We start from the raw sequence: 26,769 nt of genomic DNA on the forward strand, positions 1-26,769 counted from the left end.
TGTGTCCAAAACAAAATAAGAAACAAAAACAAACAAACAAAAGAAATACTGATTTTTTTTTTTTTTGTGTGTGTGTGTGTGTGTGTGTGTGTGTGTGTGTGTGTTGGCTCCATCACAAACAACAGAAATGTCCTGACAGATCCCCTAGCCTCACAGAGGCTCTTGCTCCCCAAAAATTGAACTTTTGACTCTACAATTTGTCCCTTTTTTTTTTTTTTTTTTTTTTTTGGTTTTTAGAGACAGGGTTTCTCTGAGTAGCTTTGGCGCCTGTCCTGGAACTCACTCTGTAGACCAGACTGGCCTCGAACTCACAGAGGTTCGCCAGCATCTGCCTCCTGAGTGCTGGGATTAAAGGTGTGTGCCACAATCGCCTGGCCAATTTGTCCTTCTTCATGATCCTCTGAAAGAATTGAGCATGTAGTCTATTACCCACAGGGCTATTTGGGGGGAAGCTTCACATCTCCATAGCTAAGCCTGGCCCCAGAGCCTTTGATGTAGAGTTGGTCCTTAAGAGTGGGCTGCCAGAGCCAGGCGGCAAACACCTTTAATCCCAGCACTCGGGAGGCAGAGGCAGGCTCTGTGAGTTCGAGGCCAGCCTGGGTGTTAGGACAGCCAGGACTGTTATGTAGAGAAATCTTGTCTTAATTACTGACTGTATTTTAAATAATTTTTGGAAGCTTCAAAATAAAACACAGCATCTGTATTCCTCTTTATACTAAATAAATCAGAATCATTGGTTGAAAGTGGGGATGGGGTACAGATTTTTGTTTTTTAAGCATCAGGTGTTTTTATTGTCTAAGTGGGGTTGAAAAACACTGTCAAAAGCAATCAAATGCAATTTAATTTTATGTAATTTAAGACAGAGGCATGATGGTGGTGTGTGCCTCTAATTTCAACATTTGGTAGGCAGAAGCTGAGGAAAGAGGATTGTGAGTTCAAGGCTAGCCTAGACTATAGAAGAAGACCTTGCCTCCAACCGGGGTGGGAGGTGGGGGCGGGGGCGGCAGCAGCTTTATAATGTAAAAAGTCTTGAAAAGTATCCAGTGTCACTAGCTATTCATTGACTTGAATTGCTACAAAAGGCTCATTCATATATGGCAGACACAGAAACTCGATCAATCCTTACGGGACACTTCTCGGGAACTGAGACGGACCTGTGTCCCTCCTGACACAGAGCTAGAGATAAACACCTTGATGCTGGAATGTCAGGAACAGACACACCGCCTCCTTCTCCCTTTGTGCGATGGTGACCATTTTCTGATGTTACCCGCTGAATTCTGCCTCCTCCAGAACTCATAGGTGAACTCCTAACCCCCAGTGCCCCAGGAAGCACTCATGTTTAGGGACAGGCTCTTTTGCAGAGATGAGTTAAAATGAGGTTATTAAGACAGATCCTAATCCTATGTGAGTGACGTTCTTAGAAAAGGAGAAAATGCAAACAGATGTATTCAGAAGGAAGGCGACATGAAGGCACAGAGAAGAGGGAGAGGAGCCTTTACACATCTGCCTTCAGCCTCATAAATCAACCAATGCTACCAGCACCTCCATCCTGGACTTTAACCTCCACACCTGGGAGAAACCTGATTGTTGTTGAAGCCCCTCAGCCTGTGGGGCTTTGAAAATGATGGCCCTGGCACCTGGGGCGAGCTCAGTGCGAGGTGGGCATTTGGTGAAAGAAATAGACGCTCTGTCTCGCTTTATCCAGAAACTCAGATGGAAAGTGGATATAAGACCCTTGAAGCTGCTGGGGGGAGGGACTAAGAGGGGAGGCTGTGGCCGGGATGGAAAATAAATAGATGGAAAAAAAAAGATTGTTGAAGCTTTGTTTTGTTTTGTTTGTTTACTATTTGACAATAAGGCGATTTCCAATAGGAGAGGAGGCTGTGTATGTCCAGGAGAGGTGAGCTGCTGTGTGAGCTGGCTTCGTGACCATCTTCCAAAGGAACCTTCCTTGCTTGCGGGCAGCCTCTGATGCCCACACAAACCTACCTTTTCTCCCCAGGACTGCCCATTCCCCTTGCTGTGGTTGCTTGGGCTAACTTTTTTTTTCAGTGCTAGGGGCCGAACTTAGGGTTTCATTCATGCTAAGCAAGCATCCTATCACTGAGCTACATTCCTAGAACTATAAAGGCCAACCAACACAGACTACCTTCTTCATAAAAATCAACTCAAAATAGATTGCAGGTACAAAGGTAAAACATAAAACCGTAAAATCCCTAGGTTTTATGAAAATGAAATAGGGGGAACTCTAGATATTATTGGGTTTTTTTTTCTAATGATCTTTGAAGAAAAGATGTACTGGAATGTACAGGTTCCCTCCTTAGGATTTGGAATTGGGAAACATACTATTTTGCATGTCTCTCTGTTCATTGTTGCTAAATAGTATGTGTCCCGATTCCAAAATCTATTTTATTTCCTAAGAATTTTATGGTTCAGTCCCCCAGGCTGTTTGAGTCACATTTTTTGCTGTTGTGACAAATACCTGAATCAATTTGAAAGAAGAAAGATTGACTTTGGTTTAGTCCATGCTCAGCTGGCTCCGTTGTCTTTGGGTCTGTGGTAAGGCCTCAAATCATGAGTGGATTATAGTGTAAGGAGTAGAGAGAATGTAGCAGAGGAGGCTATTTACTTCATGACAGCTGGGAAGCCAGGGAGAGACAGCAGCGAGACACGTCCTTGGAAGACAGGCCCTAGTGACTGACTGGACTCCTTCTGCTAGCCCATTCAGCTTTGAATTCATCAATGGATTAATCCATCAATGAATTTAATGCTTTCCCAATCCAGTTGCCTCTCAATAGCACCACCAAGTGGGGAACCAAGCTTTTTAGGGGGAAAAGGAAATTTCATAACCAAGCCATAACACTGGGCCATGCTCTGGAGGGTTTTTGTTTTGTTTAACGTGCACGTGACGGTCAGAGGTCAACAATTCATATATTCTATTGCACTCCACCTTGTTTTGTGAGACAGTCTCTCATTGAGTCCAGAGCTGTCTAATTTGGTAGACGTGCTAGCCCGGGGGCCAGTCTCTATCTACTGTGCCCTCCCCAAGTGCTAGATTTACAGATGTGTGTGACATCACACCAGGCTTTTATTTGAGGGTTATGAATCTGAACTCAGTTCCTCAGGCTTGCTCAGTAAGTACTTTACTGACCGAGCTATTGTCCAAGCCATCTAGAGGAGCCTTTTGTTTGTAGTATTTATTTGTTTGTTTGTTTTTTGAGACAGGGTTTCTCTGTGTATCCCTGGCTGTCCTGGAACTTGCTTTGTAGACCAGGATGGCCACCAACTCAACGATCTACTTGTCTCTGCTCCTGAACACTGGCATTAAAGGTGTGTGCCACCGTGCCAGGCTTGTGGAGGAGTCTTAAAAGGGATTAAGAGAGGTGAGATTAGAGTGGGCATGCAGAGAGCTCTGGACCATGAATTGAGCTAGCTCCTATGGATGTTCATCTCTCACATCCACAGGACTGTCAACTGGAAGAAAACCAAGAGCAAGGGAACGAGGGTCAGCATCCTTCCCAAGGGGAGACATACATACCTCCCTTTCTCTTGTCCTGGCAGATCCTCAAGACCGTCCAGCTTGAGAGGCCTTAGAGGACATGAGCATCAGCAGGGCTAATGTTTTCTGAAGTGTTAGGATAAACCAGGCCTCTTGCACAAGCCATCAACCCTTCAAGATAGAATAGGTACATCAGTTGTATCATTATCTTAATTTTACACAAGAGTGAAAACAAAAAAAGACAAGAAGTCTGACTTGATCCCAGAGTGTGGTATATTTAATGACAAAAATGGATATAAGTAGACCTTCATTCTTGTAATGAAACAATGCAGCTGTTTTCACTAAGAGGTAAAATCTGGGCTGGCCTATGACCAAGGATGATGGCCAGTAGAATATGGCATAAATGACATTCAAGAGACTCTGAACCCTGCTTTTTGCTTTTTGTTTGTCTGTCTGTTGTGGTTTTTTGTTTTGTTTTGTATTTTTTCAAGACAGGGTTTCTCTGTGTAGCCCTGGCTGTCCTAGAACTCGTTCTGTAGACCAGGCTGGCCTTGAACTCACAGAGCTCTGTGTGCTTCTTCCTCCCAAGAACTGGGATTAAAGGCATGCACCACCACTGCCCAGCTTCTTCTTGCTTATTTGGGCTTCTATGGCTGCATGGGAATGAGTCTAGGCTATGCTATTAGAAGAGGAGATACATGGCTAGTTATACCTGTGACCACTGCTAGTGTGACTGAGGCCATTCTAGATGTACCTTCAAGTCACATGAATGCAGTTTTCTCAGACCAAACAGTCCCTCAGACAACCTACCTGCTAACTACAGAGACAGGAGCAAGTCCAACAGAGATCACTCTAACTGGTTCAGGTAAGCAGAACCACTCAGCTGTCCCACAGTCTATCGAGTTAAAGAACTTCTTACTATTCTCTGTGCACGCTGGAATCACACTCAGGGTCTTGTGTATTCTAGACAAGCCCTCTGCCCCTAAGCTGTCTCCCATACCTGGTCTTTTCAGCAGCTTGATTTGGTGAGTTTGTTATGCAACAACAGTTGGATATAGTTAGCAAGCAGCAGAGGATTTGGGGACTTGTACAGTAACCATTTTGACTTTAATGACCTGTGAGCACTGCACTTGAATAATGCAACTGCTACTTTCTTAGGACCTATGTATACAATGTTAGGTTGTAGGACTGGTCAGGATGTATCCAAATCCTAGTTTATTTACCTTGGGCATGTTAACTTCTCCAAACATCAGCTCCTCATATACTGACTGCAAAAAGCACCATCTATTTCATAGACATCAGGATCTTACAGTGAGATAAAACTGTAAATCAAAAACATGCAGAATTTATCAAGCTGTGAGATTTCATGGGAAATGCAAGCCTTTAACTTTCTGAAAGTTCTTGGTAGCAAGCAGATGACCCCAATGTTGACCTCCATGTCACTGACAGTTTTAGGAATGGGTTTTTCTACTTAGACATGGTGACTTTTTGTATCTTGTATTTTTCAGATGTTTCTACAAGAATACAGTAACTGTTCTGTTAATCATGAGCATTTAGACCAATATTTCTTTTATTATTATTCTTTTATGTATATGAGTGTTTTGCATGCATGTATATAGGTACACCATGTATATGCCTGGTGCCTGTGGAGGCCAGAAGAAGGTATCAGATTCCCCTGGATCTGGAGTCACAGATGGTCTTGAGCTACCACGTGAGTGTAGCTGGAGTTTTCTCCAGTCTCGCCTGGGCCCTGCAGCCACTCAGACCCAAGTAAACACACAGAGACTTATATTACTTATAAACTGTGTGGCTGTGGCAGGCTTCTTGCTATCTAGTTCTTATATCTTTTTTAAAAAATATCCATTCATTATGCATACAGTGTTCTGCCTGCATCTCTGCATACCAGAAGAGGGCACCAGATTTCATTACAGATGTTTGTAAACCATCATGTGGTTGCTGGGAACTGAACTCAGGACCTCTGGAAGAACAGCCAGTGCTCATAACCTCTGAGCCATCTCTCCAGCCCTACTTCTTATATCTTAAATTAACCCATTTCTATTAATCTATAAGTTGCCACATGGCTTGTGGCTTACCGGTACTTTACATCTTGCTTCTTCTGTGTCTGGCTGGCGACTCCTGACCCAGCCTTCCATTTTCCAGAATTCTCTTCTCTGCTTGTCCGCCTATACTATACTTCCTGCCTGGCTATTGGCCAATCAGCATTTTATTTATCAATCAAATCAGAGCAACACATTCACAGCATACAGAGCCGTATCCACAGCATACGGGTGCTGAGAATTGAGCTCAGGTCCTCTGGAAAAGCAGTAAGTGCTCTTAACCACTGAGTTATCTCTCTAGCCCCTTGGTCAATATTTATTAACATAAAGTCTTAGTTCAATTATATACAAAGGTTACTACAGCTGCATGTCAAAAGCAAATTCACAACCTCATCTGAGATCTACTAAATTTGCATTTCGTACCAGGAGTGTGGTGGGTTTGACACCTATTTTTATATAAGTGCCCTAGTCATATTCATGCACACTAAAATTTAAGAACTTGGCATCCTCTGCTAAGACTTTGAAACAATCACTGTATTTCCTAGCTCATATAGTGCTTCCTAATTGTATTATTTCCCTAAGGTTATCTGTGCCTTAAGCTTTTAAAATGTTTCTTTTTAAGACAGGGTCCAGGTTGGCCTGGGAGCTTATGCTGTAGACCAGGCTGAAATCACAGGCATGAACTACCATACCCAACTCTTTAGATAAAAAAAAAAAGATACTCTGCAGGAAGACAGGAAGAGAAAGCTTACTTCTTGACCTTTAATTATCAGTGGACCAAGGAAGGAGATTTAACACCATATTAAATGATGTGGAGTGTAGGGTTTTTTTTCAGTAGTCATGCATATTTCCACAGATTTTCTTTTTTAAATTTCTGTTTTTCAAGCCAGGTGTGGTGGCACATACCTTTAATCCCAGCACTCAAAGCAGAGGCAGGTGGATCTCTATGGGTTCCAGGTCAGCCTGGTTTACATAGTGAGTTCCAGAACAGCTGAGCTATATAGTGAGACCCTGTCTCAAAACAAAACAAAACAAACAAGCAAAAACCCTGCTGTTTTGTTTATCAGGCCTGCTTAGGGTTGACACAGGCACTATATATTTTTTTTTTGGTAGAAATAAAATTACACCCTAATAAGTGAATCAACCCATGTAGCTCCACAATTAAATTGTAAAGTCTAATAATGTGTTACTCTTTGACTCAATATTGGGAAACTAGGTTTTCTCATCCAGTTCCTAGCTGTGCATCTATGCTAGGTGAAGGAAGGAAAGGATGAAGTGGTGATGGCAGAAGCATAGTGCTCGTGTCTACTGCCGTTACCATAGGCCTATTACTTACCAGGAACACGCAGTTAGAGGAACAGGAAAGAACTTAGCCTGAAACTGACTTTGAAAGTGTGTTGGAGTGGGGACATTTTTGTTCACCTTCTTAACTAGCCATCTGAGAAGTGTAGGTCCGAGGGCAAAATTCTCAAGTTCCCCTAACTATATAGTCAAATGTTTAAAGTGTCTTAGTTTGATGTCTTTTTGGTCTGTTTCGTGGTATCGTGTTTTAAAACTGGCTTTTTCACAAAGGGTAGAGAGAAGGAAGCGAACAACAGAAGGGCGCGTCTACAAACAGAGCTGCTGGAAGCCTGCGTTCCACCATCAGCCTGGTACTTACCACTCTTTATTCAAAGCGCTTTATTTCCTATGAACACTTTTTACACTGTTCCAAAGGTGGCATAGGCTCTGAAGAGCAAAAGCGCTGTGCTTTTTAAAACCCACTGAATGACTTCTCATCTCTAACAGCACTGAAGTTTTGTCATGCCAGTCTGTGTATGACAAGCTGCCAGGCTTATGCATAAAAACTCGAGACTTCTCACGGTGCCAATCCACGGGTAAAACTTACTTCTGGAGCTGCGCAGCTGTTAAAATCAGTCATATTTACAATTTTTATAAATGAGTTTATTTTAATAAAAACAAGTTACTCTGTAAGCGTGGTCTCTCGACAGATTTATGTGGGCTGGCACAATCTGCTATGGAAACATATATGAATATTGCTTAAGTCTGCAACTCTCTCTCTCTCTCTCTCTCTCTCTCTCTCTCTCTCTCTCTCTCCCTCTCTTTTTTCAAATGCTGGTAACAGTCTTGCTTTGTGCAAGGATGCCAGATAATTGGCAGAACTTCAGCCAGGGATACTGTTCCCAGCACTGCGCTATTGAAATTGTTTTCCTGGACAGAAATGCCCTGTTGGAGTGACCTGAAACTGGGAGGCTTCTGGGCTGTTGGCTTTAGGGAGTGAAGCAGGCTGACGGTTTTAGAGAGAGAAGGGTGGAGACTATAAACTGGTGCTAAAAAGGAGGAATAAGAAAAGGCAGCACCAGAGGGAGGCTTGGGGAAGAGAGGTGAAGACCATATGCCTAGCCGCTTCTGTCTCTCTCTCTCTCTTCTCGCTTTCCAGTTTGATGTGTTCCATGAGCATGTTTTTTGCTTAGCATCTAGTCTGTAAGCTCCTGGAAACCAGAACACAGTCTTCCGGATCCATGGTTTCCATATCTACAATTCAACCAACTGTGGATCCAAAATATTCCGGGAAAGAAAAGTACTGCATCTCTGCTGAACGCGTCAACCTTTTCCCCTGTCACAGTATGCTAACCTGTTACGGTACAGCAGCTCTTTGCCTGGCATCTTCATCATGCTAGTAGAGACGATGTAAACTACACGGGGGCATGTGCACAGATTATATGCAAACACCAGAGCAATTTATTGAAGGGACTTGAACAACCCTCGATTTGGGTATCCTGGAAGGTTCCAGGTTCCTTTTAGATACCAGGGGACAACTGGATGGCCTAACTCAGCTTTACATCTCCTACAGTGCCTGGCACATGGGGTGCTCAAAAAGCCAATGGCTGAATGTATGAACAAAAGAATGAACTTCTGTATTTGAAATATTTCTTTGCTCAGAGTTAAATCCTAAGATGGGATTCTCAGTGGACCTGGGACTGTCTCTGGGTGAGCATAAACTGTGTAGGGGTGTGTGTGTCACTTTTGTCCTGTATTTTTCTTACGACAGACAAGAGCATTTAAGTACATTGTAAAGTGTATTGTTTTATTATTTTTACTGATGTTAGTACAGCATTATAAACTACTTTCTATTTTTGTTCTTATTAAAAAATTATATTGATTTCTTAAATCATTTGTGAAAGTAGTTTACATTCTGAATTTAGTTTCAAGTGCTGTTAAATTTTCGTTTCAAAGAACGGAGTGAGAGTGGGACCGGGTTGAGTACCTCTGCTGGTTAGATCATTACGCCTCAGCGTACACAAGTTTTAGAATTTTAGGATACAACTCAATATTGTGCACGTCGATTTCAGTAGCCAGGCCTTCCCTTCAAGCAACTGCAGATTGCAGATTTTAGGATTGGTGTGGCTTGGTAGAGCCCTGCTAACATATCAAAGCACAAAGGGTCCATGATCGGGCTGGGGGTGGAGACTAAACATCCAGGCGCCAAAGAGTTCTCTTCTGCCCGGGACTGTGAAAACACTTTTGAGCGAGTCGTTTCTTTTTGCCTTCGTTCGTATATTCCGCTTAACAATGAAGAGAGGGCGGAAGAGAAGAGGAGGCGGGGAAGATGATGAGGTCCTCAGCGGGCCACGCTGTAGGGCCGGTGCCCACTGAGAGCTGGGTGGGCATCAGTGCGTGGCTCGCAGGGGGACGTGGGAGGGCGGCGGGAGGCAGAGGCCGGAGGCTCCGAGCGGGGCCACACTCAACTTTTCCTGTCCGAAGCTGGAGCTGCGGCTCCCGCTGGACTCGGGCTAGAAGAGGCGGAGCCGCCGCTGACAGGAGCGCGGGACTGTTGACAGCCGGAGGGGGCGCGGCCGGAATCCAGAGGGCACGCCCAAGGCGGAGCTGAGACGGACAGTGGGCGTGGCTCACAGAGGGGCGGGGCCTTGGGAGTCAGGCTCCAGGGAAGACGGGGTCTCTGAAGACCAAAGCGGTTTCAATGGGAGAAAGGGACAGAAGTCGCGGGAGGCGGGAGCCAGCTTCTGACGACGGCGGGCGGAGCAATTGCCTGAGCGGGGCGGGGCCGGAGGGAGGAGCTTCTCGCGAAGGGGCGTGGCTTTCTAGGGCAGAGGCGTGGCCCCTCCTGACAGGGGGCGTGACTCTCCCTGACAGAGGGCGGGGCGGCGCACACCTCCCGCAGCGCTGGGAACCGGGGAGCGGCCTGGGTCGCATCCCAGTGGAGCGGCGGCGGAGACCTCGCGTGGGGCGCCGGCTCGCCCCGCCTTGGCTGGCTCCTCCTTGCGGCCCCGGAAGGCTCCGGGACGAAGAGTATCCCTCGCACCCTGCCTTAGCGTCTCGCTCCTGCCGGGCGGGCGCGGAGCTCCGTGGGCCCCCCGCGCGAGGGCCCTCCGAGTGGTTCCGGGGTTAGGGTTCACAGGTCAGAGTTGACTCCCTGAAAAGTGCAGTCGCTCTGAAATGCAAGATGGCGGCGGCGAGGCGCTGAGGCGCGGCGGCCCCTGCAGGTAGCTGCGCGAGCCGGCTGGGTCCTGGGGCTGCGGCGGTCGCGGGGCCGCGGCGGGGGCGGGGGGGGGGGAAGCCGAGAAGGAGCTCGTGGCCGGTGGGGAAGCCGGGAGGCGCGGGCGCGGCACGGGACGGGCAGCCCCGGGGCAGAGATACACCCCCCCCCTCCCCAAGACCCAGCCCACAGCGTTGGGGCGCGCAGCATCGGACCCGGAGGGACCCGGCCTGGGAGGCGCCGGCGGCCGACAACTTTGCAACTCCCGGGAGCTCTTGTGGGGGTGTCAGAGCTCAGGGCCGGGGGTTTGGGAGAGCAATGAGTAACTTGGGGGTGCTGAGGGGGTGGGGAGCCGGCTCCCCCCCCCCCCCGGGGGAGGAGGACGCCTCTGGGACAGCGGACCCCTAACTACAGTTCGGGTCCTGGGGGAGATCGCGAGCGTTGGCCTCCGGAGGCGTGGGGCCACCTCGTGGGGACGCGGCGGGCGGCGCAGCCCTTCTGAAGAGTCAGCAGAGGGTCTCCTGCTGGCCGGGAGTGTGCTGGCCTCGGGGTCGGAGCCAACGGGCAACCTCAGCCGGGAAGACTCCAGAGTTGCATCCCTAAGAAGTATAGTGCGATTTTGGAGACGACCGGGATTTTAGGGGAGAAGTTAATTAAAAAGGGTGCAAAAACCCACGGTCTTCTTTCTGTAGAGGTACCGCGAGTGCATGAACTGGGGCGGGGAGGGGGGGGGTGATGGCCCCGAGGAATCTCCAAGCCTTGGGGCTTAAAGGGAACGATCTACTGATTCCTTGAGGGGGATGAATGGCTAGGAAGATGAAATAAAGAGAATTGGGGTCTGATGGCAGGAACGCTGAGCCCCGACAGAAGCTCTTCCCGGTGTATTTACACTGAAGTTCCAAGTGAAGGGACTTGAAATTCTTTGTTTCGGTACACCAAGGGTACCAGTGAGAAATGAGCAAAACCAAAGAAAAAGATTCTCTTTACTATCCTTAGTTTAGGGATCAAGGCTCTGGGAAAGGCAGCTGGGAAGAAGCGTGGATAGACGCCACAGCACTTTTCTGTCACCAGCCCTTCTTTAAAAGACAAAAACAAACAAACAAAAACCGAGAAGGGATACTAATTAGGAGAAAATTATAAGAAAGGCTGCTTGAGCATTTGTGACGTGATTAGGGTGGGATTCCATGTAACTTGAAGAAGCAATTCTCTCAGGTTAATGTGATAGCAAATGAAAGTCCATAAGAACCCCTCCTCCCCCGGGAAGAGAGAGAGAGAGAGAGAGAGAGAGAGAGAGAGAGAGAGAGAGAGAGAGAGAGAGAGAGAGAGAGAGAGAGAGAGAGAGGTATAAGTGCACCTTTTTGTTTGGGGTGCTCGTCATCGTATCTCAGTCTTTGTCCTAAAGTTTTAATTTGTGTGCAGTGGCAATTATCTGTTTCTTTTAAAAATGCCCTGAAAAAGTCATTATTTTAAACTGGTAACAGGGATCACTAAAAGTTTGTTCTAACAGGGCTGTTGGCACATAGATTATTTCAGTTTCTGAAGAAGCGTTTCTGATTCCAGATTTGGTGAAGGAAAGGTTGAGAGCTGCCAGTAACAGTAATTTGGTAACGGCATATAAGGAAAAGGACATTGGTGAATAGTTTTTCTCCTGGCTTCTCTCCCTTTCCTCCAAGCATTGTAAGGGTATATACACTAATTTTAGGCAAGGTAAAGTGTACAGTCTTAGATTTCGCACTACTTTTCAAAACATAGCCTAGGCTGGCCTGGAAGTCACGACAGACCTCTTGCCTCTGCCTCCTCAGTGCTGGGATTGCAAGTGTGTACCACCATTTCAGCTCATCTTAGATACTAATTTTTACATTTATTATTTATTGTCTGTGTTTATTGTGTGCACATCCTACTGTATGCGTGTGGAGGTCACACTTTCAGGAGTCGCTTCTCCACCCACTATGTAGGTTCTGAGGACCAGACTCAGGCTTGATGGCAAATGCTTTTACCTACTGAGCCACCTCACAGGCCCTTAGAGGGTTTTTTTTTAAATATATAGAATTTACAGTATTTCATTCATCATTTTTTTTTTTTTTGTAGAATTACCTCTTGACATGTTTCATTTGACTGCTTAGATTAAAACAAGGAAAAAAACCCAACCATAGTGACTTGGATAACTGATGACAGTTATGATTCATACAGATGTCCTGAGCCATTCTTGTATTCTCAAAAGAGCTTAATGTTTTCGGTGGAAATGTTTTAAAGATACAGGTCAAGTATAACTAGCTTATGGCTCAGCATTTGGAACACTCCTCTAAATATGTGCTGTTCTCGGTTTCCCCACAATGCATACAGCTCTAGTGTTAAACTCAATTCTGAACAGATTAGTCTGGCAAACCAGAGAGGCATAGATGCCAGATGGTTTGAAAATATGCTAAGGCTGAAAACATAAATGTGTCTGCATAGAAGATGCTCATCAGTAGTTTCTCTCCCTCACAGCTGAGCTTGCTTTTCACTAGGTTTGAGGGTAGGACATGAAAGATGTCACAGTGGTTTCATCTCTCATCCTTGTTTTGGTTAAAAGGAGCAGAGTTTTGCTTTTTACTAAAGTAGTTAATAGCATAGATGCGGAGGCTTGTTTTGAACTTTTTCTGTTTTGTTTAATTCACATTCAGATGGAAAGGTATTGTAATGAAGTATTTTCTTTTTTATTGTCATGCACTCTTTTTTTAAAAAAAAAATACTGTATTATTTGTGTTTGGGTGTTTGCCTACAAGTATGTCTGTACACCATGGTGTGCAGTGCCCTCAGAGGCCAGAAGAGGGTGTTAGCTCTCCTGGAACTGAAGTTACAGACATACATGAACCACCATGTGGGTCCTGGGAATCCTTTGGAAAAGTAGCCAGTGCTCCTAACTGCTGAGCCCTTGCTCCAGCCCAAGTATTCTTTTTTACTTTGCTTCTTAGTAAAAAAAAAATGTGCTTAATCCTCACATCGTATTTTTTTTACATTGAACAGAAGATATAATAGTTGAAACTTAGTTTACTGTAAGTTATGGTTTACTACTTAAATGAAAATGCTATTAAAATAATTAAATTGATCACAAATATAGTAGAGGAAATAGCTTTTTTATTTGTGTTTTACCATTGTAGATTTGGGTTCAAAAGAGCCTACTTACTTGAATTTTAAATGTGTTGAAAGTTAGTACTAAGCCAGTTTTAATTAAGCATAGTAGTCAATGCAGTTATTCAGGAGGATGCTTGGATTGTTGTATTGTTTAGGATAATAGCCAATACTACCCATATCTGTGTGTGTGCGTGCATGTGCAGGCGCTTGTAGAAGCCACAGGTCGACATTGGATGTCTTTCTCAGTCACTCTCTACCTTGTATTTTGCGATAGAGTATTGCATTGAACCTGGAGCTTGCTGAACTGGATCCCCAAGGCAGGGATCCCTTGTTTCCCCTCCAGCTCTGGGACTGTGGTGTGTGTACCTTGTAGTGCTTGGCTTTCTACGTAGTGCTGGGGATGGAAGGCGGCTGCTCATGCTTGTGCAGGAAGCACTTTACCAGCTCAGCCGTCCTGCCAGCCCTATTATACATAAAAAAATATCACTATGACTGTTTACATTATGGTAAGCGTATTTACTTTTAATTCTTTTCAGAAATAAGGTTCTTTAAAATTATCTTATGTAATCATAAAGAAGTTTAAATTATATTTACTTTTAGAGCTTTGATACTATCTCTTGAATAACACCTAGTGTCGTTGCAATATCATTGTAATATTTATTGTATCCTTGTTGCTCTGATATAGCTATAGTCATAAGGGCCTGAATAAAGTCGGTGACTTAGATACTAATCATAATGTACATTTGAGTTTACATTTTGGAAATCTGCATTTTATAAGACTTTCATAATAAATACACAAAAATTTTATGTACGTACCAGGTTTTGTTGATTAAAATTTTTTTAACTTTTTCATTTTTTTTTCTATTTTCTGTTTTTGGTTTTTTCGAGACAGGGTTTCTCTGTATAGCTTTGGAGCCTGTCCTGGAACTTGCTCTGTAGACCAGGCTGGCCTCGAACTCACAGAGATCTGCCTGCCTCTGCCTCCTGAGAGCTGGGATTAACGTCATGTGCCACCACTGCCTGGCAACTTTCTCACTTTTTGAGTGGTCTCATTGTGTTAATTCTAGAGGGCTTTAAAATTACAATGTAGGGGCTGGAGAGATGGCTCAGCAGTTAAGAGCACTGACTGCTCTTCCAGAGGACCTGGGTTCAATTCCCAGCACCCACATGGCAGCTCACAACTCTCTGTAACTCCAGTTCCAGGGAACCCAACACCCATGGCAAAATACCAATGCATATAATATGAAAAATAAGTAAATTAAAAAAAAATTACAATGTAACCCAAGCTTGTCTCCAACTCTCCTCAACAGGTGCTGGGATTCCAGATGTGCACTATTATGTCTGGCTCAGGTTTTGTTCTTAAAGGGTACTTAATCTTGGCATTTTATATAATCAATATTCTTTTTTAAAAATAATTTATTTAACTTTATTTTTTGTGCATTGGTGTGAAGGTGTCAGATCTCCTGGAACTGGAGTTATAGACAGTTGTAAGCTGCCATGTGAGTGCTGGGAACCGAACCTGGGACATGAAGATACACACAAACACACACACGCACACACACACACACACACACACACACACACACAGAGAGAGATGTGTAATTGATATATACCTTTGGCCTAAACAAGTACAGTGATAAATTTTAGAAAACAAATATATATGGGTAATTTCAGAATGACATTTGTTCAAGGAAGTCAGCTGAATAAATGTTTGTTTCTGTGTGTTTTTAAGACATAGTCTTGCAATGTATCACAGGCTGGCCTAGGACTTCCAGTCCTCTTGCTTCCTGAGTGTTGGAATTACAGACATGTGGCTAAGTTTGAATACCTTTTTTTCCTTTTTTGAGAGAGTGTCATTTAGCCCAGGCTGGCCTCAAGCTCCATATGTAGCCAAGGAGGACATTAAAATGATCTTCCTGATTCCACTTTCTAAAAATTCTAGGGTTACAGTTATGTACTATGAGGCTCAGTTTATGTTGTGCTGGGGATTGAATCCAAGGCTTTGTGCATGCTATGTGAATGCTCTACTAACTGCATCCCTGAATAGATTATTTTTTGTAATGTTTTAATCTCAGGTTTTAGATTTAGAATTTAAAAAATTTATATCAGAGCTTATTTTTAAAAAATACAGCATTAAACGGTACCTATAGATATATATTTGTTATTTAGAATAAAAGCAGTAAGATGGCCGAGTGGGTAAAGACACTTGCTGTTAAGCCAACCCAGAACCTGCATGGTAGAAGGGGAATGGACTCCCAAAAGTTGTCCTCTGTACCATGGCGCATCGCCATCCTCCCAAATAAATAAGCAATAAATAATAGCATTAATTCTGGGTGATTTAATATTTATTATGTGATTTAACTCCCCTTCTTCCTCTTCCTCAATATGTATTTCTTTCTCCTTTTTGGTTGTTATGAAAGGAATTAGGAAGCTTTGATACTTGTAGATATTCACTCATAATTATGCCTTCCAGCTATACTAAATCTGTTTCCTTTCACAGCTTGATTTTCGTGAAAAAGAAGGTGGTTAAAGCTTAACTGGCCAGGTGGTGGTGGTGCATACCTTTAATCCCAGCACTGGGGAGGCAGAGGCAGGCAGATCTCTGTGAGTTCCAAGATAGCCTGGTCTACAGAATGAGTTCTAGGCCAGCCTGGTCTACAGAGTGAGTTCCAAGACAGCCAGGGCTACACAGAGAAATCCTGTCTTGAAAAACCAACAACAACCCCCCTCCCCAGGCATGGACTGTATTTGGGAGTGTAAAGGTTAGTATGGACAATTTTCCCTCATTACTGTAAGATTATTTTTATGTACATGTATAGGGAGTTGAGTTATGACATTGTTTGTCTACTGTTAAAACCAACTTGTATTAATATATCAGGATTGTAAATGGGGAATACAACATACTGGTTAACTGTTACACAGATTTTAAAAATATTTTATAATTTGTTAGCACTGATCCAATTTTAAACAAGGACTTCAGTTGTTATATAACTTGACAGAAATACCTAAATAAAATCCAAACAAAATTCATTGTGTTCTTATTAAGTACCAGAAAATAGTCTAAACTAAACATATTACTTCTCCCAATCCTCACAGCAGCCTGGTTATCAAAGCACTATCATTTGCTCCACCTTGTATATGAGGAGGCCGAGGTACAGACATGCAGTAGTGAGCGGCCATGCTGGGATTTGAATCCAGCTGGTTCCAGAGCCCAGGCTTTCAGGTCTTTAGATCTACTGCCAGAACAGCTTGTTCTTTTTTATTATATAACATACATGGTTGAGCTCTTGATTTTCTGAAATACACTCACCCTAAATTTAAAAACATACTCAGAATTAGAGAGAAATGTCCTCAAGGAATCTCTGTATGGGAACTGGAATAGCATCAGACAAGCTCAGTTTTCATTCAGAAGAATCAAAGGGCTCATCTATTGTGCCTGTGTTGCTTTGTGCCCTCACGTGTCTTGGCAGCTCATCTCACAGGACTCTGGTTCAGGAAAACATCTACCCTTCCAGTGTGATTGCAGAATAACCTGCAGTTGGTCCCAATTTCCTACCGTAGTAATAATTCACTTTTGAAGATGACCTCCCTCTTTGGCAGCGATTTTCTATTTTCTAGTCCCGTCCTGTAGGTGGATGCTAGGGAGTGACTGAATATGGGGATACTAGAAAACAAAATTGTAGAGTCCTAAACTATAGAGAGAATGCAATGCTTCCCTGGGTCTGCCAGGAAAATGCTCTGTGACTTTTCATGAAAGTCGTGAAATTATTTGGCCTAAGCATTTACTCAACTTAGAAGTTTTACAAGTAGATGTTTTGGCAGGTGGTGGTAGTGGTGCACACCTTTGATCCCAGCACTCAGGAGGCAGAGGCAGGCAGATCTCTATGAATTCAAGGCCAGCCTGATCTACAGAGTGAGTTCCAGGACAGCTAGGGCTACACAGAGAAACCCTGCCCTGAAAAACAAAAACAAAACAACCACCCAAAACAAAACAAGTGGATGTTTTAATATATTTACATTATTTATTAAGTGGACTCTTTATAAGCTTGTACTTAACATTAGCAGGAATAAGAAGATAAGGTATTTGAGAAAATAAAAGCTGGTTTTCTGGTTTTCTGTGTTTTAGAGTATCTGCTTTAAAAACAGCAAAAAATATTTCCACCTTTAAAAGTAATGCTGTTATTCTAATAAAAGAAGCGGGTGTAGTTTTTGTTAAAATTTCCAAGTGGATTAGGGACTCTTGGAAATATACCAAACATTTTTAGAGATTAGTTTGAATTTCCAGAGAATAATGAATTAAAATTTTTATTTGCATATGACAGGGTGTCTCACTATGTAACTCTGGATAGCCTGGAAATTGTTATGTAGACCAGGCTGCCCTTGGACTCGTAGAGATCCTGCTTCTGCTTCCCAAGTGCTGGGATTAAAGCCATGTACTGTCATGAGAAGAAATTCTAATTTTTTGATTACACAATACTAATACTTGACCACACACTGAAATGTTATTTTGTAGCAACTTTCTAATGAAAAACTCTTATGACTTAAGTGTGAAATGTCCCAGTAGGCTCATGGATGTGAACGCTTGGGGTGGTGCTATTTTGAGAGGTTATGGAACCTTTAGTAGGTAGGGCCTAGCTGGAGGAAGTGGGTCTCTGCCTTCTATGTAGCCCAGCCAACCTTCCTGACCCTTTCTGGGTTCATGGATGTGTGACCAAGTCTCTTTATGTGCCTGTAGCCATGAATGCTGAAATGCCTTCCCCACATAAAACTGTGAGCCAAAATAAGTCCTTTTTCCTTTAAGCTGCTTCTCCCACTTATTCTGTCACAGTAGAATTTTGGAAGTTTAGCCAGGTGGTGGTGGCACACGCCTTTAATCCCAGCACTCAGGAGGCAGAGGCAGGCAGATCTCTGTGAGTTCGAGGCCAGCCTGGTCTACAAAGTGAGTACTAGGACAAGCTCCAAAAGCTACACGGAGAAACCCTGTCTCGAAAAAACCAAAAACCAAACAAACAAACAAAAAAGCCTAGACCTAAACTGTAATAGTTAATAATATTAATAATAATAATAATAAGTAATAATAATAACAAGTAATATCTAGAATAATAAAAATAATAGTATGTTTTTCTTTGTAGGAGAAGACTGCTAGCTACTTTGGGACTATCTGTGATGATGGCCTGAGCCAAGTACCTCATTTGAAGGGATAACCTTCTGCTTTAATGAACAAAATGCTGAGGAAGCTATGGCAGGTATGTATTCATTATTCAGGGATGGTAAAGCCCCAATATAGATGTACTCACTTAGGAATCTATAATACTGTGTTTGCTAATGTTAGAAAGCTGCCTCTACTCCATATTCCAGGGGATCTAATGCTTTCTTTTTGCCTCAGGTATTTCTCTCTCTCTCTCTCTCTCTCTCTCTCTCTCTCTCTCTCTCTCTCTTAAAAAAATAAAAAGGGAGTCATTCTCTTTATTAAAAAAAAAAGCTTTCCTTGAAATAGCAGCTGAGGGCTGGAGAGTGCGTGGCTCAGTGGTGGCTGAGAGCACTTCCTGCAGCCAGGTGTGGTGGCACTTGTCTTTAATCCCAGTACATGGGAGCTAGAGGCAGGCAGATCTTTGTGAGTGAGTTCTAGGACAGCCAGGACTACATAGTGAGACTCTGTCTCAAACTCTCCCCACCAAAAAAAGAGCATTTATTGCTCTTTTAGAGGATGAGTTCAGTTCCCAGCACCCGTCCAGTGGCTTACAACTACCCGTAACTCCTGCTCCAGGAAATCAGATGCCACCTTCTGGCTTCCATGTGGAACTTGCACATGTGGCATACATTCACACTGAGACACACATACACATACACATGAGTAAAAAAAAAAAATTATAATAAAAAGCAACTGTAAGCTTAATACTTTTTAAAAACACTTTTCCTCTCAAACTCTAACAACTATATGAATTTTGATTGCTTTATTTCAAAGGCAAAAGCAAATTTCATCATAAGTTATTTTTTTAAAGATTAACTTTTTTTTTTTTTTTTTTTTTTTGGTTTTTTCGAGACAGGGTTTCTCTGTGTAGCTTTGCGCTTTTCCTGGGACTCACTTGGTAGTCCAGGCTGGCCTCGAACTCACAGAGATCCGCCTGGCTCTGCCTCCCAAGTGCTGGGATTAAAGGCGTGCGCCACCACCGCCCGGCAAGATTAACTTTTTGTATGTGTGCGTGCCTGAATATATATGTGCACCATGTGGGTGCAGGTGCCTGTGCAGGCCAGGAGAGGGTGTCAGATCCCCCGGAAGTGGAATTATAGGTGGTTGTGAGCTGCCTGCCATGAGTTCTAAGAACCAAACCTAAGGCTTCTGCAAGAACAGCAAGCGCTCTTAACTGCTGAGCCATCCCTCTAATTCCTCAACACATCTTATTTAGGGTATTTATAATTTATTTTTCAAATAATATTTCCCAACATCTGCCATGTGTCAGGCACTACACCAGATGCTCTAATAATGTAGACAAAGGAACATCATCAGTGAAGGACCTTTAATGTGGGGAAATCAATCTAAACATTTTATTACTCTTTTCACTATATTTAAAAATGTAACCAGGCATGGGAATTGTAGCACATGCCTTTAATCCCAGAACTTGGGAAGCACAGACAGGGGGAATCTCTTGAGTTTGAGACCAGCCTGTTCGACATAGCAAGTTCCAGGCCTTACAGTGAGACCTGTCTTAAAACAAAACTAAACAAACAAAAGCATTCAAGGCCAGTGAAATGGCTTAGTCATTTGTAAAGCCTGATGACCTAAGTTTGATCTCCACACTGTAGAAGGAAGGACTAACTCCTGCAAGTTGTCCTTTGACATTCACACATTTTCTGTGGCACACGTGCTCACAGACTGAAAATAAAGAAATGTAATTAAAGGCTGGAGAGATGGCTAGGCAATTAAGAGCAATGGCTCTCTTCCAGAGGACCTGGGTTCAATTCCCAGCATCCACATGGCAGCTCTCAATTGTCTGTAACTCCCATTCCAGAGGATCTAACACCCTTGTACAGACATACACAAAGCAAAACACCAATGCATATAAAATAAATAAATCCTTTAAAAAAAGAAATGTAAAAAAAATTCATGACATAAATACTTGAAAATATATTGTAAATATACATGCCACTGATAATAGTGAATTATAATTATGCAAATTGGGGTGTTATACTTTTATTTATATTAACCATACCAATTTTTAAATATTTGACTGTATTTAAATTCTCATATATTTTATCTAATTTTGGCTTTTACGGGAAACATTAGGTTATATGCTTGAAATAGTTTAGTACAGTTGTTATTTTAAATATTTTTTAAGTCAAATAAACATATCCTCAGTGAAATAGGTAATAATTGCCTTATTTTATAAACTGGGACTATAATGGACAGATGAATGATTTTCCAGCTTCTCAAGGATAGCTCTCCTCAGTCTAAGAACAACATTCTTGTATGAAAGACACAGCACACCTTGCAAACATCAGGGAAAACTGTCTGCAGCAGACAAGAACTTCTGGGTTACATTTGCACACTATCAAGTCAGTTTTCATGGGAGAACCAGTTTATGTCACTCGGTGTAGCACACCTCCCTCCCTCACAGCGGGTATATGCAAACTGGGCTGTTAATGTCCAAGAGACATTTTCCTCCTCAAATCTGGGATCAGAGCTTTCTAGCAGGAACCTGTCCAACGTGGAGTCTTCAGTGTCCATAAGGTCCGTTCTCTGATGTGAACAAAAACAGGTAGCAGCGAGTTTCTTATCTTTCAGCCTTCAGTAGCATTAGCAAAGGGATCCTCTGAAATTAGCCTTCGCTTTGTCATATCCATCTCATCTTTCTAGTTACTTTAATACTAGACTTCTTTTTATTTGGACATTTTCTGGAGATTTACCTTTTAGGTAAGGATTCTAAGTGCCAGTAATATTTAAAAAAACATTTGGATTGTGTCTTAGGTAGGGTTTCTATTTCTGTGAAGAGACACCATGACCACGGCAACTCTTTTTTTTTTTTTTTTTTTTTTTTTATTTAAGAATTTTTTTATTCATTTTACATACCAACCACAGATTTCCCCCCAGCCTTCCCCTCCCAAACCCACCCCTCATTTCCTCCTCCAAAAGGGTAAGGCCTCTCATGGGGAGTCAGCAAAGCCTGGTACATTCAGGACCAAGCTCCTCCCCACTACATTCAAGGCTGAATAAGGTGTTTCACCATAGGTAATGAGCTCCAAAAAGCCAGCTCATGCACCAGAGATATATCCTGATTCCACTGCCAGGGCGCCCCCAAACAGACCAAGCTACACAACTGTCTCCTGTATGCAGAGGGCTTAGTCTGGTCCCATGCAGGCTCCACAGCTGTCAGTCTACAGTTTGTGAGTTCCCACGAGCTTGGTTCTGTTGTCTCTGTAGATTTTCCCTTCATGATCTTGTCCCCCCTTGCTCATACAATCCCTCCTCCCGCTCCTCGACTGGACTCCTGGAGCTCTACCTGGTGCCCGGCTGTGGATCTCTGAATCTGCTTCCATCAGTTACTAGATGAAGGCTTTGTGATGACAGTTAGGGTATTCACCAATCTGATTACCAGGGTAGGCCAGTTCAGATACCTTCTCCACTATTGCTAGTAGTCTAAGCTGGGGTCATCCTTGTGGATTCCTGGGAATTTCCCTAGCACCAGGTTTCTCCATATCCCCATGATGTCTCCCTCTATCAAGATATGTCTTCCATTGCTCTCCTACTCCATCCCTCCCCCAGTCCGACCATCCTGTTCCCTCATGTTCTCATTCCCCATCCCTTCTCCTCTATTGCCCCCCCTCCATCACTCCCACTTTATTCTGGAGATCTCATCTATTTCCCTTTCCTAGGGCGATCCATGCATCCCTCTTAGAGACTTCCTTGTTAGCTAGCTTCTCTGGAGCTGTGGGTTGTAGTCTGGTTATCCTTTGCTTTACATCTAAGTATCCACTTATGAGTGAGTACATACCATGTTTGTCTTTCTGAGTCTGGATTACCTCACTAAGGATATTTTCTAGTTCCATCCATTTGCCTGCAAATTTCATGATGTCATTGTTTTTTCCAGCTGAGTACTACTCCATTGTGTATATGTACCATATTTTCTTTATTCATTCTTTGGTTGAGGGGCATCTAGGTTGCTTCCAGGTTCTGGCTATTATGAATAATGCTGCTATGAACATAGTTGAACAAGTGTCCTTGTGGTATGATTGAGCATGCCTTGGGTATATGCCTAAGAGTGGTATTACTGGGTCTTGAGGTAGATTGATTCCCAATTTTCTGAGAAGTCGCCATACTGATTTCCAAAGTGGTTGTACAAGTTTGCACTCCCACCAGCAGTGGAGGAGTGTTCCCTTTGCTCCACATCCTCTCCAACATAAACTGTCATCAGTGTTTTTGATCATGGCCAATCTGACAGGTGTAAAATGGTATCTCAGAGTCATTTTGATTTTCATTTCCCTGATGACTAAGGATGTTGAGCAATTCCTTAAATGTCTTTTGGCCATTTGAGATTCTTCTATTGAGAATTCTCTGTTTAGAGCTGTAGCCCATTTTTTAAATTGGATTGTTTGGTATTTTGGGTTTTTTTGTTTGTTTGTTAAATATTTATTTATTTATTATATTTTCAGTGTTCTGCTTGCACATATTCCTGCAAGCCAGATGAGGGCACCAGGTCTCATTACAGATGGTTATGAGCCACCATGTGGTTGCTGGGAATTGAACTCAGGACTTCTGGAAGAACAGTCAGTGCTCTTAACCTGTGAGCTATCTCTCCAGCCCTGTTTGGTATTTTGATGTCTAGTTTCTTGAGTTCTTTATATATTTTGGAGAATAACCCTTTGTCAGATGTGGGGTTGGTGAAGATCTTTTCCCATTCTGTAGGCTGTCGTTTTGTCTTATTTACTGTGTCCTTTGCCTTCTAGAAGTTTTTCATTTTCAGGAGGTCCCATTTATTAATTGTTGCTCTCAGTGGTCTGTGCTACTGGTGTTATATTTAGGAAATGGTCTCCTGTGCATGGCAACTCTTATAAAGGAAAACGTTTAATTGAGGTGGCGGCTTATAGTTTCAGAGGTTCAGTCCATTAGCATCATGGCGGGAAGCATGGCAGTCTGCAGGCAGACATGGTGCTGGCTACATATTGATCAGAAGGAAACAAGAAGGACTGTGACACTGAGCGAAGCTTAAGCGTAGGAAACCTTAAAGCTTGTCCCACAGTGACACGCTTCCTTCAACAAAGCCACACCTCCTCATAGTGCCACTCCCTATGATCTTAGGGGGCCCAATTATATTTAAACTACCACAGATTGGTACACATTTGTGTTGTCAGATTATAATTTAATATTTTTAAGACCTGAACTATTTAAATGTTTAACATTTTCAATGTGAAAATGCCTTAAATATATGAAGGCCACTGTACCTCTGCATGTGTGTTTGTCTGTCTTTCTTATTTAAGTACAATGGATACCTTTTGTTTTAATTGGATCCCATTATTCTCTGTGTACTATTTGAAGCATTTTGTGCTCTTACTGAATTTGTAATTTTTACTTTGAATGTGAAAGTAAAACACATGAAAGTAAATATTTTCAGCTAGCCAGAGTTCTGACTCAGAGAAAAAGTGAAACTAAATGGAACATGGAATCCCGAGAATTCTCAGGAAATCTATATGAATGAAGATTCCTAAGGATTCCTCGTGCACATAATTTTGCTTCTTAAGAACAGTTTTATTGGGCTGGAGAGATGGCTCAACAGTTAAGAGCATTGACTGCTCTTCCAGAGGACTGAGGTTCAATTCCCAGCACCCACATGGCAGCTCACAACTGTCTGCAACTCCAGTGCCAGTGAATCCAGCACCCTCACACTGACATACATGTGGGCAAAATACCAATGCACATAAAAATAAATAAAATCTTGAAAAGAAAGTTAAAAAAACTCATTACTTAGTTGTAAATAATAAAATAAAAATAAATAATAAATTTAAATATTTATTATACAAAAATAAAATAATAAAAACTAAATACAAATAATAAAAATAAACTTATTATTTAGTTATTTGTTTATTTAATTGATGCTAGATAAAAATTAATATAAACCATAGCATCTTTTAAAATATTTTTATTTGACCCAGATTTGATATAAAAATATTATTTTTATTCATATATAATCTTGCCAAAATAACATCTTTTGTGGCTAAGTAGGCCATAATACTTTTATCTGTTAATCATTTAATTTGAAATACAAGATAGCCAAAAAGAATTGGAAATTCAGTACAGCTATGACTCTGTCTAATTTATAAACATTTTAAGAACATTTAACATTTTTATTAGAAGCACAAAATCCAGTAACTTTAAATTTTTAATATTTATTTTTATTTTTTGAATATGTATTTTTTCTGCATGTATGTTTTGCATCACGTGTTCATCTGGTGCCTGTGGAGGCCAGAGGAGGGCATCACATCCCCTAGAACTGAAGAATGGATGTTTGTGAGTCTCCATGTGGGTTCTGGGAACCAAACATGGGTTCTCTAGCAGAGCAACCAGAGCTTTTAAACACTGAGCCATCTTTCCATCCCTATTCACTTTCTATGTGAAAAAAACTTTACTTTTTAATATTTTGAAACTGTGTTGTCATTATAATTTTTAACAGAGCAGAAGTCATGATTCTAAGTACAAATCATATTTGCTGTCATTGCAAGAACTATGCTCTTTTCACTTGAATTTCACTGCAGAAATAGTCCTTTGAATATTTTTTCCTCTCTTGTTTAACTCTTAGTCTATAAATTAGATATAGACTATTCACATATAAAACTTTTTATTACTAGTAAAATTTAGATGTTAGCAAACGTTTATTGAATGTTAACTGTTTGTTTTCATAAATGGCATGCTTTAGATTGGAGAGTATTTTCACATTCTGATGACTAAGGTGACTTTTGTCAGTATGGACTCATTACAAGTAATCTGTAAAGCAAACAGGGTTTTTAGTAGTTCTTCCATAGATGAGCATTCGAAGAAGTGAAAGGTTTTTAAAATTGTTTATGTGTATGATTGTTTTGCCTGTATGTATGTATGTCTGTTCACAGCTTGGATGCCTGGTGCCCACAGAAGGTAGAAGAGGGCACCAGATCCCCTAGATCTGGAGTTATAGATGCATATGAGCCACCATGTGGGTGCAAGAATAGACCTAGGACCTTTGGAAGAGCACCAGTGCTCTTAACTGCTGAGCCATCTCTCCAGACACCTCTCCAAACATGAGACAGGGTCTTATGTATCCCAGGCTCCTTCTATGGGCAGGGGTGACGTTGAATTTATAATCCTTGCCTTCTACTTCCAGAGTGCTGGGATTATAGGTGTGTGCCACTGAACTGTCTGGGAAGCCAGTTTAGGATTTGATGCATGCTGGGCAAGCATTCTACCAACTGAGCTACTTCTCTAGCCTCTTAAAAACTTTTTTTTAAGTAAGTTTTTAAACATTTCTGGGCCCTTAATATTCTCTTTGTTGGATTCTAGAGATATAGTGGAAAGCCAGACACATTCTTTCTGACCAGAAAAGAAGAACTTGTATAAGAACTCCCAACATTGTTATGCTGTGATGAAACACATTTTACTTTCATTGAGTCTTTCTGTAGAGAAACTTTTTTTGTAATTGTTTCAGTGAGTTCAGAATCATGAGCTGGTTGAGAAGCATCTTATCCTCAAAAGAGCCAGGATGTAGATAGAACTTGCTTGGCCAGATTTACACCCTAGAGAATATGGATTTTGAGTTCCCTTAGAACTAGATCCAAAAAAAAGTCCTAAGATACACCTGAATACACATGCTGGGGGTTGATTCCTGATACCAATTGAAAGCCTTTGTGTAACTTTTTTTTTCCTTAAAAATAAAAATAAAAACTTGTTTCCAGCTTGAGCTGTGTATGTCCTACAATCCTAGTGCTCATAGTGAAATAAGGTCGCACGTGACTAAGCAGGAGGATTTTACATTTGATGCCAGTCTGGCTTTTGTAGGCAATACCCTGCTTCAACAAACAAAAAAACTTGCTTATTTAGTTGATCACTAGGTTAGAACTAACACAAACATAAAATTTAAGACCTTAAAACTATTATTTGTTATATTTTATAGAAAAACAGTATCGGCCGGGCAGTGGTGGCGAACGCCTTTAATCCAGCACTCGAGAGGCAGAGGCAGGCGGAGTCTCTGTGAGGTCGAGGTCAGCCTGGGCTACAGAGTGAGTTCCAGGACAGGCTCCAAAGCTACACAGAGAAACCCTGTCTCGAAAAACAAACAAACAAGAAACAAGAAAAACCCCCAAAACGCAAGAAAAACAGTATCAAATAATATTAAAGAAAATATATAAATATCATAAACATTCCACCTATAACATATGAAACGTCCATTTTAATTTAAAAAATATTTTCATATAGTCTTTGTCCAAAAGTATGTATATATACATATATTTTCTTAATTATTAATATAATTCAAATTTTATTCACATTTAAAAAACATATCATTTGGATAAAATTCTTTCCATGTTCCTTGCTGTTGTTATCTTCTTTTTTTTTTTTTCTTCAGACGGTTTCTCTGTGTCAC

General features: G+C 42.0%; 1 protein-coding gene across 2 annotated transcripts in view; it reads left to right on the top strand.

Annotated features, from left to right (window-relative positions):
* Nucleotides 1–9,783: 9,783 nt before the first annotated feature.
* Zhx1 (zinc fingers and homeoboxes 1) overlaps nucleotides 9,784–26,769 on the top strand; it is a 35,163-nt gene continuing 18,177 nt past the window's right edge. Inside the window, exons 1-2 of one of the 2 annotated variants that reach the window (XM_059246979.1) lie at nucleotides 9,784–10,061; nucleotides 18,301–18,414. The gene's annotated coding sequence lies outside the window, so the exon portion shown is untranslated. Of the gene's footprint in view, nucleotides 10,062–15,598; nucleotides 15,931–18,300; nucleotides 18,415–26,769 lie in introns of those variants that run through there. The other variant, XM_059246978.1, reaches the window with a different exon arrangement.

The sequence above is a fragment of the Peromyscus eremicus genome, chromosome 20 (assembly GCF_949786415.1).
Source record: "Peromyscus eremicus chromosome 20, PerEre_H2_v1, whole genome shotgun sequence".
Classification (NCBI taxonomy): domain Eukaryota; kingdom Metazoa; phylum Chordata; class Mammalia; order Rodentia; family Cricetidae; genus Peromyscus; species Peromyscus eremicus.